This window comes from Onychostoma macrolepis, chromosome 02 (assembly GCF_012432095.1).
Source record: "Onychostoma macrolepis isolate SWU-2019 chromosome 02, ASM1243209v1, whole genome shotgun sequence".
Taxonomy (NCBI): Eukaryota; Metazoa; Chordata; class Actinopteri; order Cypriniformes; family Cyprinidae; genus Onychostoma; species Onychostoma macrolepis.
This window is the reverse complement of record NC_081156.1, coordinates 19,019,598-19,035,853: the sequence shown is the minus strand read 5'-3', so window position 1 is coordinate 19,035,853 and position 16,256 is coordinate 19,019,598. Positions and strand designations below refer to the sequence as shown.

Below are 16,256 nucleotides of genomic sequence, written 5' to 3'. Positions count from 1 at the left end.
AACAAAACAAAAAAGCAAAGCAGAAAGTCAGAAACTTAATGTTCCTCTGTCAAAATTACTTTTACTATTTATTATTTTGTGTATTCTTTGTTTGGTGTCTTTATACATTAACTGTTTGTCTCACTTGCTTCTCACTTCTCACTTCTATCTGTAGTAATTCAGAAAGAGGAACAGAAAGAACTGTTGCTATATATATATATATATATATATATATATATATATATATATATATATATATATATATATATATATATATGGGTGTCAACGTTAACGCCTTAACGCATGCAATTAATCAAAAAATTTTAACGCGTTAATATATTTTTTTTAACGCAAATTAATCGCTTGATAAGGTTTGACCCCAACTTCTTCCCGTCATCGCAGCGCGGAAGGTTATATATCATTGTGTGACGAGGGTACAGCGAACCAGTGTAACGGCACAAGTGGACTATTTTGAAAATACAGTCGCGGGAAAAATTACAGAGCCGTTTTGGGCTACTTTTTTAATGTACCGCAGCCGCCCAAAGACAAATAAAAATTAAAAAGATCCTTTTACTAATGTGTATTATACTTGGATCCCTGGCAACTTAAGAACGGAGAGGCGGTTAACATCACAAACAACGTGAGTTTCAGCAGAGCACATGTTAAGGCTTACACAGCAGAAATAAACATGACAACAGCCACTATAGATTATATAAGATAATAAACACACGATTACGATAGGATATGGTCTGTATGTGATTTTATTTTAGTTAATGTGTACATCTGAAATGCTAATTTGTGCAGGGATATGAAAGGCTATAAATAGCATGTTTTAACAACAGTAAACGATCAAATTCCACATGTGATCACAAAAGTAAGTTATTACAAACACTCGATGGTGGTTTGAAGAGTCCTGAGTAAAAGTGTACCCAGCAAACAATGACCTGGCGGTCCACCAGCGTTTTTTGGGCGGCACAAATTCAGCGGCTTAATACGGCTATGGTCGGACCACCGTCACACCATCGGCGAGCCGACCAATCTAAAAACGCTATACGGTTTCAACGGCAACAACATAAACACACGTTACTACGCATGCGCGCTTTTGTGGCCCTAACTTAACTTCCGGTAGACATCCAAATACAATCAGTAACAACAGTCCCTCTAGAGTAGATTATGTTTTGATAACAAGCAAAATATGTTTGCTGCGTAAATCAGACAGACTGAGATGCAGCGATTAACTACTTGGACGGACTTATTAAAAATGCAAATTCATTCTCTGCCAGCAGGAGGCGCTTTAAAGCGGGAGAACTGAGGTTTCCCCGGAAACGGCTGTTGGGCTGTACGTTACACAAAGCAACGCTGAGCTCACAAACGCTGCTTTATCAGGCATCAGGCAGCGAGACCAAGAGAAATAGCAACAGGGAGAGAGATCAGATTAATTTAATAATTAAATTTTTGAGATACTGCGCAGTTTTGTTGGAAGAAATGGAGAAGGAAAAAGAGAAAGGAAAGGGGTTATCTCGGGAGAAACTAAACAACACCGCTAAACAGCGTTATTTAGAGCAACTGCTTGACATTAATAACATCGACCCGTACGACGTGCCAGTTACAGAATGGACGAAAAACCCAGAAACACTACCACCTCTCACATACCCTGACATCGTCAATTACCTGGTTTATGGCATTAGTGCCTACAGAATGCAAGAGTTTAGAAACTTTAAATCATTAGAAGCTTATCAACAATTCTGCTGCGGCTGGGTGCAAGACTTACAAACCCACAAAGCTGTAAACTGCGAGAGCTCAGTCATACTTGCCAAGGTTGCACTCCACTTTTATTATGCTTTTTAAAGTTCTAATGCTTATTATTGTAAAAAAAACAAAAAACTGCTAACTGAATCATAGACTGGTTACTGTGTTGGGTGATGGGAGCTTGTACATATGGATGATTCTGTAATTGCAGGTACATTTGGTGTCCAAAGTCAAACAAACTATTAAAATAATAAAACAATTATTTGAAAAAAAGTTTTTCACACAACAGCAGTTTCCAGGCATCGCGAAAACAAAATCAACAGAACTCGACAGCAACAAACAACCAACCATAGACTGTAAACAAACAACGGAATCCTGCTAAGATGTCGGCAGCGTATAAGTTACGTCACATTCTCATTCTCTATAGCGTTTTTTGGGTGGCACGCCACCAGCGGTTTGCCGCGGCTGGGCCTCCGTCGGTGCACCAGTGTGTCTGTCCTGTTCTACTGAGCTCTTACATGACACTTTGTTTTATAAATTATATATATATATATATATATATATATATATATATATATATATATATATTACATTTATGTTTTACATTACATTTTTACAGTTAGAAGGAATCTGAAGCACTGAATAAAAATCACTGAAAAAGAATTATAATTATTAACAAAAGTTTAGTATAAAAACTGCAAGCACATTTTTAAATGAAATAAATAGTTTGAATGATCGTAAAAAAAACAATAATACAAAATCAAAAAAAAAAATAGCAAAAAAAAAAAAAAAAAAAAAAAAAAATATATATATATATATATATATATATATATATATATAAAAATTAAATAAAAATAAAAGTGCTACTTTGTCCCACTATCACATGCGGGTTGCAGTTTACAACTATGTATGAATGGGTCATATAACTACAAAACGATTAAAATTCAAAATTAAATATTTTTTGTTGTTGTTGTTTATGTTCTATATAATGTTTACTTAAATGGTGTGTGACTGTGACGTGTTTTGATGGACTGCGCTCTGAGTCTCATCATTCAAACGCTGCAGGGAGGGAGTTAACATGGAAACGGGGCGGCAACTCTCCAACTGACAGCTGCAACACTGCCTCTCTCGCTGCTTTCACCGTTTTCAGGTGAGTTTAGTCCCTAAAATCACACAAATATTACATACAACTGTTCCTGACACTTTTCTTTCTTGTAATTGATACGCTTCTGTTGAATATTTACTTCATAAAGTCGATTGAGGCTGTGTTCACACTTGGCGTCTTTTTTGACTAGAAAAAGCCGTCAAGAGCGCATTTTTAGTAAAATAAAAAGCTGGAAGCGTTTTGGTTACAAATAGCAGCCGAGGACGTCTTTTGTTGCTATAACAACAGCTGCAACGGTAGCTAGCGCTGTGTGCTAAAAGCCTCAGGACTTTTTTGAAAACACGGTTTACTCCATAGGATTATAATGTAAAACAGACGATGGCAGCTTCAAAAAAGATGCCAAGTGTGAACACGGCCTTAGTGTCTTCGAAAAAGTCCGTTAGCATCTCAACTGTTTTCAGACGATATTGAGCTCTGATTTATCAAAGTTTTGACTTTTCATCACATATTTATGTGTAGTTGGGAGATTTTAATAGCTTTGTAAAGGTTTTGTCAATGGGTTATTGGAATTAGACGAATTTATTTAGCTTAAAATATGTGCTGTAACTTTACTGTTAATCGGTGACGTCACTTAAAGGAGCATGAATTAACTGAATCTAGTTAAAACGTGATTTGATATTTAATGGCAAACAATTATTGATAAAAATTGTTCTGTGGTTTCAGGAGTAACACTTCTACAACAGAAGAGAAGCTCCAAGATGTCTAAATTTCTGAAGGAAGCTGCTGACAGAGATGTGGGAAACATAGGTAAGCTGCATGAGAAAGCTCATTAAATCACTTCATGTATGCAAATACGTAGTGACAAAAATGCATAATCACCATGCATCTTTTACAATTCTTTATTAAAGTTATTTTAAGAAGGTTTTGACATTCAAACATGAGTGAGTGATGTTAAAATGTATTTTATTTCTGTGATCAAAGATTAATTTTCAGCATCATTACTCCAGTTTTACATGATGATTATTCAGAAATCATTCTAATATGCTGATTTGCTGCTCAGGAAATATTCCCGATTCATATTTTGTTTTGTGTTTTGTGTGTATTATTCAGGATTCCTTAATGAACAAAGTTTAATATGAACAGTGTTTATTTGAAACAAAAATATTTACTCTCACTTCTCATCAATTTAATGCATTCTTGCTGAATAAAAATGAATTTATAAAAAAACCTCACTGACTGCAAACTTTTGAAAAGTATTGTACAATACCATTTAAAGGTCTGGAGTCTATTTAACAATGAATCTTGAAAAAAAAAAGAAAGAAGTTTACACTAAAATGTTTTATCAGCACATCTTTTTTTTAATATTGTTAATAATCAGAAATTTTTCTTGCGCAGCAAATCTGATTTATTTTTGAAGGATCATGTGACACTGAAGACTGGAGTAATGATGTTAAATTCAGCTTTGATCACAGCGATACATTACAATTTTAACATATTCAAATAATAATTAAAAAAACAGTTCTCTTGAATTGTAATATCATTTCACATTGTTATTGTTTTAACTGTTTTTTGAGTTGTGAGTATAAGAGACTTCTTTCAAAGATGTAAAAATCCTACTGACCCCAAACTTTTTAACAGTTGTGTAAATTAGTTATGATGTTCCTCCCACTTCAATAATACTGCGTCATATGTACATAAAATCCAATTAACAAAATGCTGAAAGGGCAAAAATATTTGGTTACACTTTATTTTGATAGTCCACTTTAGACATTCTACTAACTATAAGTAACTTTGTAACTACGTGTCAACTAATTCTCATTAATTTGCAACTACATGTCTACTAACTCTCAGTAGGGTAGGTTTAGGGTTAGTAGAATAAGTTGACATATATTTGTAAAGTTTCTGATAGTCAGTATGTTGTATGTTGTAGACCCATCAAAATAAAGTGTTAGAAGTTATTAAGCAGAGAGTCTCCTAATAACCTAATGACTGCTAGTTGACATGTAGTTGCAAAGTTTCTTACTGTTAGTAGAATGTCTAAAGTGGACTATCAAAATAAAGTGTTTCCAAATATTTAAGTTGAACTCTTTTTATTGCGTGTGCTTAGTTGAGAAGACATATTAAGTCTGCACAAGTATATTTTAAAAATATGAAATGAATGGTTATTTTCAAATCCAGTCAACATTCAGAATGCTAAATGTTGACTAAACTAATAAAAACAAATCCAGCCAACACTGAGATCATTCCACACGTGCACGAGCCTGAGTGACTTCGCAGGAGAAACAGCGCCGCCATCTTGTCAAGTTCATGAGTCAGGTGAGTTGCACTAAATAAATGTTATTTTTTTAGACTAAATTTAGCGAGAAAATCATGCAACATATCCAATTTTTTTGAGTGGACATTTAGAAAGTGATTTATGAGTTGTATATCTGAAGAAAAGTGGATATAAGACACATTGTAAAAAAAAAAAAGTCGAGCCAACTTAAAATTTTAAGGCAACCAGCTTCAGCAGATTTTTGAATTTTCTCAACTTGTCGTTTTAAGTTTATACAACAAAAATGTGAGAATCTCCCACAAAAAAAGTTGAGCGAACTTAAAAAAAATTGTTTTACCAGCTTCAGCAGATTTTTAAGTTCGCTCAACTTTTTTTTTTTTTACAGTGCAGTATATGTCAAGTTCAGGCATCAAGTAAGTCAAGTGACACTGAATAAATCTTTGTACTTAACGTTATACTTCATTTATAAAATGCATATTATAAAGGTGTAAATGTTTTATTTAAAATGTATATATTTATACACAAGCGTACAACATAAATAAAAACATTGAATAAGCGTTGTATGATACGTTATGTCTGAGGGAAGTTTAAGTTAAGGGAACGTGCTCTCACCTTGTTTAATCCATAAAACACAATGTCAAAAGCTGTGTTACTATAATGAATTCTTGTCCCATGAATGGCGCTTCATAAGAGAAGTTTGTCGTTCCGAACGAAAATGAACAACTGAATGGATTTTTCTAGTCAGTTCTAGGTTAGTGAATCTCTAGATTCAGTAAACACTGGGACAACTGATCAATCAATGTGTAAAACGTCACCATTGGTATTTATCAACAACAGGCAGGACCGTTATATTATGATATAATTTTATGCTATTTAAGGTAACTTAGCCATATAATATGAAATGTACATGTTCTATTACAAATCCAGTCAGCATCAATGCTCCCTGTTGTGCAATGGATGGATTTATGCCACAAAAAAAAAAAAAAAACTAATTAACTGATATTGATACATTGTAAGTGATTTAAAAGGCATCATTTAATTTTTTTAACTTAAAATGTACTTTTCTTTCTCCATCAGGGTGTGGCCAAAGGTTTCATTGGTGCTTTGTCATCACTGCAAGATTTCAGATGCAAACCAGTCAGTTCTTCCAAGGCACCAAACACCAGACCGCTCCACTGCAACTACATACTGTGTACCTTCAAGACTAGGTATGGCGTTAAAAGTGGGACAAAACTGCACAAGCGCATGAACACAGCCCGCAAGCGAATTACAGTACTGTGCGCACAAAATAACAAAACCGCGAGCAGAATCTGCACGCGCGTGCAGATCTTAACCAAGCGGCAACCTCCCGCTCCCTCTAGTGAAACCAACACGGAAGTGACTAAAACTGCAATTCATCGAAAAAAAAACGTTTACAGCCTGGTACAAAAAATTATTTTGGTCTATATAGCTAATTTTGCCCTTCGTGACAACTGTGAGGGGGGTGAATTTTTTTATAACTCATCCGTTTAAATTATATTAAGCCTTAAAGTTCTGCATAATTAAGGGCGTGGCCACTTGAGTGACAGGTGGACTGCTGCGAGCGCTGCTCCAGCGTGTGAAACTCTCTAGTGCGAAACTTAGAAAACTGGCTTTAATGATTTGTATTTGTACAGAAAAAAATAATTATAGGTAGGACACTGGGAATCTGGCAATTAGATGTTTTTAATCGTTATTGCTTACAGTGCTTTGTTATATGGAGCAGTTTGTTAAATCGCGATCTCTCTCATTTGTTTGTCTAATGAAGTGCCAACAGATATAGAAGTACACAATAAACGCGGTAGACTTTAATGGACATTAAAACAAAGGCAGAATACCGTGTAACTCCAGGCTGGCACAGTATTGACGAACGAATGCAAACATATGCAGAGCACCGTAACTTATCTGAGCTTTCCAAAACAAAGTCAAAGCGCGGTAACTGATGTTATACTGTGCTCTGCCTTGGTTTCTCCGGGGCTTTTCTCCATGATACTTAAACACATGATAAAGGAGGTCATTAATGTCCCAAAATGATCAATAACTCATTTTCGACCAAAAACGAAGTTATGGTGTTCTGTCTTTGCACGGCAGCACCAGGGGCGTAAATTTCATTTGACAGTTGGGGGGGACAATAAACGTAAAATTTCTCAAGAGCAATTTTTGAAGGGGACACAAATAATACAGCCAAAATTGTACTTGTAAGGATAGATATGTGTACACAGCATGTGTACATAGCATGGAGACCGTGTTTAAATATGAGTTCATGGTTCACCACGAGGTCATATTATAATTATTATTTTGCGTCATCCATAGTATTTTAGGTTTTGTCTAGTCAAGTACAATATTAGCCTAATATCAGTTCACACACAGGCTTATCGCTGTGTTAGTTGTAGTGGGTGACAAGCTATGGTATTAAGTTTGTTAACCTTATAATCGCTCATAGAAAATACATCGGATGTCATAATTTTTTTGTCATGATTAATTTATTAATGATCCAGCATCATCTGTATTAAAGAGAAAGAATAATTTCACCCGATGTTTAAAGAGAATAAAATAGCCTCGACAGCCTACTTGCACATAACTAACTTGCTCTCTCTCACCGAACTCGTGTGTGTTTATCAGTAAAGAAGGAAAGCACGCAGTGGACCAAACCACTGTGAGGAAAGGGAGGGGGGGAATCAAAACATTTCTGAACTTAAAACGTTTTTTTGCATTTATTTTGTTTTACTAATCACACAATTATTTTAAGTATATGTCCGTTATATTATTTTCAATACACAGAGTCACTTGTAATGATATTTTTAGGGGGGACAAGCCTCAGATAGGGGGGGTCCTGTCCCCCATCCCCCCCGGGATTTATGCCTATGGGCAGCACTGCTGTCACTATAGAGGGGCGTGGTTTCAGCTCAGCTTCACCCACGTCCCGCCTTTTTGCCCATTTTCGATTATCCGGGAGTGACGCGCGGTGATGCGCTTCCAAGATGGCGGCGGTCGGCTCCGCCCACTTTAGGCTTCAAAAACGCTTTACAGAAACCTACGGGTGACGTCACGGACACTACGTCCATTTTTTTTTACAGTCTATGATCTTAACACACGCACGAGTAATTTCTACACGTGCGCGCAGATCTTAACACACGTGCGAGCAGAATCTGCACACGCGCGCACATCTAAATACGGTCAAGCTGAACCCTTCGGCCAGGAAGTTTTGACAGTCAGGGGGTGGGGCCTAAACGTATGCTTGTTGTGTTGACAAATGCTATTGGCTGCTAGCCAAATCCTGTATTGATTGGCTGCTCGTCGTCTGCCTGGCTGTTGATTGGCTTTCTCCTGACGAGACAGAAAGCCAGGAGAATTGAATTGGACGATGGCAGAGAGTAAAGAGGTAAGTTTTCTTTCTAATTTCATACTTAAATCTTAAGTATATGTAAGGGTTTTATAATAAGTTATATAGGGTGTAACGGTGCACGTAATCGTACCAAAAATCTTAATTTTAATGAATCGATATCGATTCTTTTGTTTAATAAAGCTTGCAAATGGATCTGCACGTCTCAAGTCTCATTCGCCTCATTACAACAACACTGAAGAAATGACACTTTGCTACAATGTAAAGTAGTGAGTGTACAGCTTGTATAACAGTGTAAATTTGCTGTCCCCTCAAAATAACTCCACACACAGCCATTAATGTCTAAACTGCTGGCCACAAAAGTGAGTTCACCCCTAAGTGAAAATGTCCAAATTGGGCCCAAAGTGTCAATATTTTGTGTGGCCACCATTATTTTCCAGCACTGCCTTAACCCTCTTGGGCATGGAGTTCACCAGAGCTTCACAGGTTGCTACTGGAGTCCTCTTCCACTCCTCCATGATGACATCATGGAGCTGGTGGATGTTAGAGACCGTGTGCTCCTCCACCTTCCGTTTGAGGATGCCCCACCGATGATCAATAGGGTTTAGGTCTGGAGACATGCTTGGCCAGTCCATCACCTTTACCCTCAGCTTCATGTTGGAATACTGCCCTGTCTCCGAAGGAAGGGGATCATGCTCTGCTTCAGTATGTCACAGTACATGTTGGCATTCATGGTTCCCTCAATGAACTGTAGCTCCCCAGTGCCGGCAGCACTCATGCAGCCCCAGACCATGACACTCCCACCACCATGCTTGACTGTAGGCAAGACACACTTGTGTTTGTACTCCTCACCTGTTTGCCGCCACACACGCTTGACACCATCTGAACCAAATAAGTTTATCTTGGTCTCATCAGACCACAGGATATGGTTCCAGTAATCCACGTCCTTAGTCTGCTTGTCTTCAGCAAACTGCTTGCGGGCTTTCTTGTGCATCGCCTTTAGAAGAGGCTTCCTTCTGGGATGACAGCCATGCAGACCAATTTGATGCAGTGTGCGGCGTATGGTCTGAGCACTGACAGGCTGACCCCCCACCCCTTCAACCTCTGCAGCAATGGTGGCAGCACTCATACGTCTATTTCCCAAACACAACCTCTGGATATGACGTTGAGCACGTGCACTCAACTTCTTTGGTCGACCATGGCGTGGCCTGTTCTGAGTGGAACCTGTCCTGTTAAACCGCTGTATGGTCTTGGCCACCGTGCTGCAGCTCAGTTTTAGGGTCTTGGCAATCTTCTTATAGCCTACGCCATCTTTATGTAGAGCAACAATTCTTTTTTTCAGATCCTCAGAGAGATCTTTGCCATGAGGTGCCATGTTGAACTTCCAGTGACCAGTATGAGAGAGTGAGAGCGATAACACCAAATTTAACACACCTGCTCCCCATTCACCTGAGACCTTGTAACACTAATGAGTCACATGACACCGGGGAGAGAAAATGGCTAATTGGGCCCAATTTGGACATTTTCACTTAGGGGTGTACTCACTTTTGTAGCCAGCGGTTTAGACATTAATGGCTGTGTGTTGAGTTATTTTGAGGGACAGCAAATTTACACTGTTATACAAGCTGTACACTCACTACTTTACATTGTAGCAAAGTATCATTTCTTCAGTGTTGTCACATGAAAAGATATAATAAAATATTTACAGAAATGTGAGGGGTGTACTCACTTCTGTGAGATACTGTACATACATATACATACATACATAAGGTATATGTATAAAATAAATTAAATAATAAATGAATGAATGAATGATCGATTTAATTCAAATGAAAATCCAAATTAAATTGGGAGTTAAAAAATACATACAAGTAACACAATTAAATTATTCTATAAATGAACAAAAAAAAAAAAAAAGGTCATTTCAGTTAACTGGATAAATATTATAAGATATTTGACTACAACTTACCAGTCAAGTATTCCATAGAGCAGTGTAATAATTCCAAAATGTTCTGGAAGTTCGCTAGTCAAAGTGTGAGAACACTGTCTATATGACCACTGCAAACAAGCCATGAGCAAACAGTGAAATTCTTAAAATACTATAAAATGATCACTGTGTAAAGATACAAAGTAATTCATGTCTTAAAACTACTTTGACTAAACTCCATTTTACAGAGTATGTTAACCTGACTAACCTGTCATGTGGTCACTTTATTGAAAGCTTGAAATGAAGCAAGACTTTAATATATTCTGTCTTTCATTATGCCTGCATTAAGGATTATACTCCTCATTTGACTAAAGCGTTAATTTAATAACCTTCATCTAGATCTCATTAGACATGCCTGTTTGACCTAAAAACTGCCAATGGTCACTTATACATGTCTATGAATAGAACTCTAACCTACTTAGAATAATGTAAAAGGTTCTGATGTAAGCATATTGTATCATATGGAGAAAAAGATGTGCTAAATGCAACTGACTAATTTTATGTCGCTTCAACTGACTGAGCAGCATCTGATCAATTTCTGTGAATAATCTTATTGAGGATATTGACAGTATATGCCGCAAGAAATACTATGCCATCTGGATACAGGCTACAAAAACATAGAGGAGAAGCCAAGTCATATGCATAAAAAGTGAGAAAAACACTCAAGACTGTAGTCTAGTATGTCGCAATTCATTTTATTAATGATAACAGATTGTAAAGTAACCAATGATGTCACACAACTGACTTTTCACTAAGCGCCACCTTAAAAAGATCTGCCTTATTATCTATTATAAATGATGTGTATTTGGATGCTGGAAAATCTTGTCAAACTAGCAACAGTAACCAAATAGGAGGGGCTTAACAAAGGGTCAATTATTACATCACTACAAACTGCTGGACATTTGTCAAAGATTATAGGCCATTAGTGCTGCACAATAACAATCTTCCTGAAGCACTGATCAATACTGTATAGAATTATTGTGACAGCCCGAATGTACTAATTCCCAATAATTCACCATAAAAGAGTTAACTTCATTCTGTATTGACTAGACATCTAGCCATTTCAACAGTGTGCTTTCTATCACTCCTCATTTAAGATTTAATGGTACCTACTGTTTTCTTTGCCAAATTTGATTCATTCTTGATTGTGTGGCGTATATTTTTTTTTGACTAGAGGTTCTGATTGACTTCAGAGAATCCAGTCACACATGAGTGGCAGGTAAAAATAGCTTCATGCTCCAGGAACAGAGCTGCCAAAATGCTGTGACAGAGGCAGGTACTGAACTGTGTACAGGTGAGCTCACAGATCTGCTGTATTACTCTGGCTCTCAGCTCCAGACTCTGAAAGGATGTGTAACTTATCATTTATTATCTCTTATCATGTGTACAATAGAATATACAATATAGTCTTAGCTTAAAAATTACTCTGGTCACATGTTTACATTTACACCCTGTGCTTTAACACATTTTGTTTAATATTAGATTGTTTTATTAATTTTGTAGGCTAAGCTAAAATCATATAAGCCTTAATGATATAGCTAACTTAAAATGTGTCCAGTGCTACTACTCTTGTGGTTCATATGTATGAATGAATGAATGAATGAATGAATGCATAAAGGAAGGAAGGACATGACATGAAATATATTATAAGTTTGGGGTGCGTAAGATAACATTATCCAGTTATCAGTGTCACACGATCCTTCAGAAGATATTCTAATATGCTGATTTATTATTATCAATGTTGAAGACAGTTGTACTGCTTAATATTTTTTTGTGGAAACAAATGACACGTTTTTTTTTTTTCACGATTCTTTGATTAAGAAAGCTCAAAAACAGCATTAATCTGAAACATTTTTTTTTTTTTGCAACAATGCAAAAGTTTTAATTTTGATCATTGTAATGTATCTTTACTGAATAAGTAAAACACTTTACATACAGCCTTTGTGTATAATATATAATTATTATATATTTAAATGCATTCAAATTTGAAGTGTTGTTTGTCATGTGTTTTAACACTTTATAAAGGTGTAGTAATATAGAGATATAGAGAGCATTATAATGTATTAAAACTGTGGTTACAATTATTCACAATATCATACAATGAATTATAAGGTGCATTACAAGGCATAATTTATTAATTAAAACAATATTTTAATGCTTTATATGTAAAGGCTTTTACCTTAATTTCTTATTAAATAAAATCTTACTGACCTCAAACTTTTGAATGGCAGTGTAATTTGATAACAATTTACAGTAAGGTTAAATTCAATATACAAAATTTGATGCAACAGTTAACATTAAATAGACATAAACATGTTTTACAGTATATATTAATCTGCATTAATTCCTACATACAATGAAATTATAAATGATCAACATGTACATGAATAGCAATGAACAATAGTATATTAATAATTAACATTAACATACATAGATTCATAAATAGATAACATAAATAGATTCATTTTTGACATCATAAAATATTCAAAGGGGCAATCATGAAATAATAATATGTGAATGCTAACAGTGGAAGAGGAAGCCTAGAATGAGAAAATTTGATCGGACAGCTAAGGTTGATGACTATAGACTCGACTATATGTCTTCACAGTATGTCATAGTAAACTCATTGAATTAGTGCCTCTACAGAGGAATGTCCTGGTGTGAGAAGACTTCTAGTGTCAGATCTATAAACCGGCTCCCAGCTATGCCCGAAGGCACCACTTTCCCATTCAGCCAACCCCACACCTATGACAGCCTGACAAATGATTACTACTGTGGACACACTATAATGCATGTAGCACAGTATACTCATGTAGCAGCTCTCCTGCCTCCAAATAAATCAACAAGAGTGTGGAGACCAGCAGTCATGCTTTTAGTTAGTGAAAATGTTTACAGCGAGGTTTGAGCAGATGGTCAAGTATCTGTCTTAAAGTATTTGGTTTTCATTTTTATCACACCAAGAATCTGTAATTCTTCCATTATCATGCAATAGTCGTGCCATTAACCTGCTTGTTAAGTGGTTGGATCCAATTATTGCCTGCACAATCTGCCCAATTACATTTATGTCACTTTCTGCAATTTTCACTTGTGAGGTTTAAAAGGGGAAACAGAAAACACTTTTTGGGCAAAACGTTTCACAGTGTGCAGTTTGTGCAGCAAAGTGTCCTGCCCAAATGTTCCACAGGGATATTGCTAATTGTTTCCATAATTTCCATAGTCTGGTAAGAGTGCCTTGAGTTGTCGCTGTCTGCTCTCTTGATCATCTAAAAGCGGAAGTAGTCTCATTCAGCCATCTGCCGTTTAAAGCATCACCGAGCAAGTTTGCGTGTGTGCCTCGGGGATGTCTAGACTTAAATGGCGTGTTTTTGTTGGACGTGAGCTGATCAGTGCAGGTCCTTTTCAGTTTTGTTGTGTAATGCTTTTGAATACTGCCATAAGGACTGGGCTGTGCAAGCAGGATCATGGGATATGCTACAGTTTTTCTCAATCGATTTGACACTTTTCTCCAATGCAATGTGCTTGTTCTCAAAACAATTAGCACAGCCATCCAAACACAAAATTATCTTAACAAACAGTTCAACTTTACTGTAAAATGAAGCACTGTATTTTTTCTAGTAATGTGTTTATTAAAAGTAAATATTAACATCAAATCTATAGGTGTGTTCTCTAATGATTATAAAACAAAGTCAGCTGTAGACACACAAATACACTAATGAAAATACATGTTTATTGCAATTCTTCAACAGGGAGTTTTGTTTTATATACACTGTGTATATCTAAACAAAACAAAACAAACAAACAAACAAAAAAACTGTTGTAAAAATTAAAAAAATAGTTCTCCAACTCCTATCACCCATCTGAAAAACTAATTGCCCCTTTAAACTTAAAATCTGTTTGTGCCAGCTTTAGCAGCAAGAACTGAAAACAAACTTTACTGATAACTACAGATATGAATCTATCTATCTATCTGTCTATCTATCTATTGACTACTGTATGTATATATATATATACAGATATAGATATATATATACAGATATAGATATAGATATACTTATGCCATGGTCTGTCTGAATACTCGATTCTGATTGGCTGGCAGGTGTTGATTAAATTCATTTAACTGCACAGGTAGTTCCAGCTCAGTTTAATCACGTTCTATATTACAGTTTTTCTCGATTGCTAACACACAATTCATGAAACAATTCACCATTTTCTCACAACTATAAACACAATCTCAAAATTACACACTAACTTGTGCAAACTTCAAACTTCCAGGTCAAAATCAAATAGTTTAGTCAAAAACATATTCTCTTTTGTCAGACTCAAACTTTGACCTCAGATGACACACAAAGCTGTCAAATACTCAGACTACGTTCCTGTCTAGAGAACACTAGTGAGATCAATTCAAAACACTGTTACAAAAACCTCCTTTTGGGAAACAGGAGTCCTTTTGCTAATCAATGTCTGTTACAGTATACAGCATAAATAAAGGGGTGCAGATACAGTAAAATTCAGCAATAAACTTTAAGAAAAGTTTACTTTCATTACACGACTGTAAATATATCTTACAGTAGATGAAAAGCACTAGAAGAGAAAAGTTCAAAGACCAAACAACTGAATATACAGTAAAGACACACTGGACTATACTGTCAGTTACTGTGAATGAGTGAATAAATAAATAAATTCATTCATTCATTCAGCATCCTCAGCCAAATTGCATTACAGTATTGTTAATATCCTTATTTGTTATAGCGGTTTCTTAGTCTTCTGAAAAAAAGACTTCTCTGCCTCCCCTGGACAGTCGTCTCTCAGTTCTGCAAAAATAGAGTACATGTAAGGACTACTTGGCTACAAATCATTTCAACAGTAATGAGTTTGAGGGTGTACAACATGTGCTACATGATTTACTGTACATAGAATAATGAAAGTTCTCTCATCTGAAGTACTGCTGCTATGTACTGTAATTATATTGTATGTGTCAGTAGTATTGAAACCTTGTAGATGAGCCTGTAGGCCATCTTCCCTCACGGTCAGTCCATGCAGTAGAACGTGGTCAACTATAGTGCTTTGTATTTCATCAGGAACAAATGACATTTGACCTCATCCCCTTAATTATTTATTTTCTCCTCCTATTCCTCTTTGTCTCCCACTACCAGTATTCATTTTCCAAAACACATAATCACTTGTGCTCCTGTGCATATCATCCTGAGATTCTGACCTGTGTGTCATCAGTTTTGCTACTGAATGTTCACACATAGATAAACGTGCTGTTTGAGTTCATTTTTTGATGCTTGAGGTAGTTATATTGTGTGTTTGAGTTTTCTAAACGAGAACATGGTTAAATCTGTGCAAAATGATGGCGTTTTTGTGTAGAGTTTTGCAGAAAACACTGAGCAAATTGGAACGTGTGCGAAAACAGGTGAAATGTGTTAAAAGTTTTGAGAAACATTTCTCTGTTTTGAGAACTGTATGAATGGTTTGGAAAAATGGGCCAAATGAATCAGTTATAGTGTGTTAGCAATCGAGAAAAACTGTAATGCGCTTCCTATAAACATTGGTAACCATAGTAATATACAGTTACAGTTGAATAGTAATACAGACGAAAATAACCGTCATTTTTATCGTTCCGGTCAAATATTGCAGCACAAATATTGTTAACATCTTTAATATGTGAATGCTGGGAAATTACCATGGCATAAACGGGATAAATAATCTTGACTGTCCACCTGAATGATCTCAAACGTCAATTCAGAAAAATGTTTGGACATTTACTGTATATAACTGAAGTTGTCCCAGGAGGAAT

At 36.0% G+C, this 16,256-nt stretch overlaps 1 long non-coding RNA gene across 2 annotated transcripts; it reads left to right on the top strand.

The window, feature by feature from the left end:
• The first annotated feature begins 415 nt into the window (after nt 1-415).
• Nucleotides 416-8,684, top strand: LOC131552346 (uncharacterized). 2 transcript variants are annotated; one of them, XR_009273947.1, is made up of 3 exons: nt 416-619; nt 2,794-2,878; nt 3,557-5,378. It is a non-coding gene; the product is annotated as an uncharacterized LOC131552346 (long non-coding RNA). The 2 variants fall into 2 exon arrangements; XR_009273946.1 differs by lacking the exon at nt 416-619 and adding an exon at nt 6,186-8,684 and having other exon boundaries at nt 2,627-2,878; nt 3,557-5,149.
• The last annotated feature ends 7,572 nt before the right edge of the window (nt 8,685-16,256 follow it).